Source organism: Lotus japonicus, chromosome 4 (assembly GCF_012489685.1).
Source record: "Lotus japonicus ecotype B-129 chromosome 4, LjGifu_v1.2".
NCBI lineage: Eukaryota > Viridiplantae > Streptophyta > Magnoliopsida > Fabales > Fabaceae > Lotus > Lotus japonicus.
The window spans coordinates 5650050-5652872 of NC_080044.1; the positions used below are offsets into that span (position 1 = coordinate 5650050).

Here is a 2823-nt window from a genome sequence, read left to right on the forward strand (position 1 = left end):
TACAACAACTACCATAAGAGCTCCCACAGGAGGGTATAGGCCACCCCCTATTAGAGCTCCAATGTTTAGGCCTCCACGCCAATCAAACCCAACTCCTCCCCAAGTCCAGCCAAATTTCCAAGGTAGGAGGAGTTCACCTCCACCAGGTCCAGGTCCAGTTAATCATCAGCTCCATGAAGGCCCTATGACATTCATACCAACTCATTCAATACCATGGAGGCCCTAATGTTTCATTAAGATCTTACTTTTTAATATCCCCATGCTTAGTATGGTGGTGGAAAGTTGTACTTTTTTTAATCATGTCTCAAACTTGTGGTTTGACTTTGATAATGCTCTCTGGTATCCCCATCCTTAGTATGATGGTGGAAAGTTGTTATTTTTTGGTATCCTGTCTGAAACTTGTTAGTTACTTATTATGGTTATGTGGCCAGTTAAGTTATCTTGCATGAAAGGCCTAGTAGCCCTTTTGTTTATGTTATAAACAAGTTTTCTTAAACAAGTTGCCTTGTTATGTTATAAACAGGTTGTCTTATTATGTTACTTCACATTTTGTCTTATAATGTTATATTTACTTATTTGCAAAATTTATTTTATAAGCAGGTTGTTTCAAACAACCTGTTTATTTTTTTAAGAAAGGAATATAGGGAGCGGAAAGGAAAAATACATATATAGATATATAATTAAAAAAAAAAACTTTAATAATAACAGTGGTTAAAAAAAAACTAAGGTAACCAAACATAAAAGAAAACCCTCGCAGCCCCCAACACCCACTATCAATATTGTGTCCCTCATCCTCTCTCTCAAAATCTCTTTTCCTTGCCTCTGCATAAAAACCAGCGGCACACTCTTCTTCCCTTCTACATGTTCTTTTTGTTCTTCACTAGAAACAACCCCAATTGTCACCATGAAAAAGACACGCTCATGAGGAGAAGTTTGGGTATCCATGTGAAAAGGTTTCTAACAAGAAATTGGGAGATAGGGTTTGTGCTAAGGAATGAGAAGAGTACCCACCCCTTCACGATTATGTTATTGAGGTATACCTATCACTTATAGATTTAAAGAATGCTATTATAATATATGTTGGATTTGAGTAGGATTATTTTAGGGCTTTGGGTATATAATGGGGGATTTTGTATGTGCTCACGGGTAGTATGACATAAGGTAATTAAGGCTGAAGATTTTAAGTTAAATTTTGGTGTTTAGATTTATCGGCTAGTGGTTCGTTCCGTTCGCGTGGAGTTGTTGAGAGCGGTTCAGTTGATTCGCCTTAGCGGTGAGTGGTTCTCATCTACTATGACATATTTTTTTAATGATCCTATAACTGATTTAACTATTTTATCGTATTGCTTATTCATCTAAGTTGGGGAAACATACTTTTATATGTTTGATTATCATTCTGGGACGTCTTTGAAGCTGTGGTTTTTATTTAATTGATTTTGAGCATGTTTGATAACTTGATATGAGCAAAGCAAGAGATTTACATTGGTTTAAAGTTGAAATTTTTGTGAAATTGAGATTGTGAATTGAAAACCTTTGATGAGCATTGAAAAGTTGATGTTGAGAATGTTATTTTGAAAAGCTTTGATGAGCATTGGAAAACTAATTTTGTAACTGTGATGAGACTTGATACGATTTGAGAAAACGGTTTTGGGGATCCTTGATAGAACCCCGTAGCCGTTAGCGGAGGTAACGGCCTAGGTGCACCTAGCTAGTTTGATTCCGGGAGGAGAGGGCTATCCGTTAGATGGAGCCGCCAGTGCACGGAAAGGGCTATCAACGAGATGTAGCTTCCCCCGATGAGATTGATGAGATATGACATGATTCCGGGTGGAGAGGGCTATCCGTTAGATGAAGCCGCCTCTTGGGTAAGATAATCCTTAAGAGGAAAGGGCTATCAACGAGATGTAGCTTCCCCCGATGGCACGATGTGACTTGGGAAAGGAAAGGGCTATCCGCTAGATGGAGCCGCCCCTATCGGATAGGCCATCCCTTAGGAGGAGAGGGCTATCAGCGAGATGGAGCCGCCTCATGGTTCTACATGTGTGACCCTATTAATTATATTTCTGATTTTGAAATGCTTTCATATGATTGGCATGATTTTTATTCAGTTTCATTGAAATGATTATTTATAAACTTGGCAGTTGATGCTCTCTTATTTGAAATGACTCGTCAATTTTATTAATATTGCATATTATTTACACTGAACTGGAAGTGAAAAACTCGTGCCTCTAATGTTTCCCCTCCCTGTTCATGGTGGATGTTGACTGCTCACTAAGTCTTTGTGACTTACCCCATTCATTATTTTTCCACACAGATTCTCAGGCAACTAAGTAGCTGGCTCGTGTCAGATTCAAATCAATCGATTATCTTATTGGTAGGCCTCCTTTGGTTGGTGGCTCGATTGGTGTCTTCTATTTGATTCTAGTTATCTGCAGCTATAGGGAGTCTTAGGTGGATTGATTCTGAATTGTTATTTATTATTTCATTTAAGAAATTGTACTTTAGTGATGAAATTGGAATTTGGGTTTTCATGGAGTTTTGGTTATGATGAAAACCATTTGACAAGTTTATTGTTTTGGAAATGTTGATATTATAAAAGAGGTTTTGTTGAATTATTTTAAAATATAAAGCAACATGTATAATTTTGGAAAATAGTTTGGAAAATGATTTTGTGAGAAACAGGCTTGCCAGACTAGGGTGTTAGTGTGTGCGCCGGTCACGGCTTACGATTTTGGGTCGTGACAAAGTTGGTATCAGAGCCTGGTTGTAGGTCCTAATAGCTGCAGACATGAGGTAGAGATAGAATCTTTTTAGTAAATTGTG

The 2823-nt window shown here is 37.9% G+C and overlaps 1 long non-coding RNA gene across 1 annotated transcript; it reads left to right on the top strand.

Annotated features, from left to right (window-relative positions):
- The first annotated feature begins 789 nt into the window (after positions 1-789).
- Positions 790-2595, top strand: LOC130712076 (uncharacterized). Its single transcript, XR_009010852.1, has 3 exons — positions 790-1034; positions 1204-1273; positions 2315-2595. It is a non-coding gene; the product is annotated as an uncharacterized LOC130712076 (long non-coding RNA).
- Positions 2596-2823: the final 228 nt, after the last annotated feature.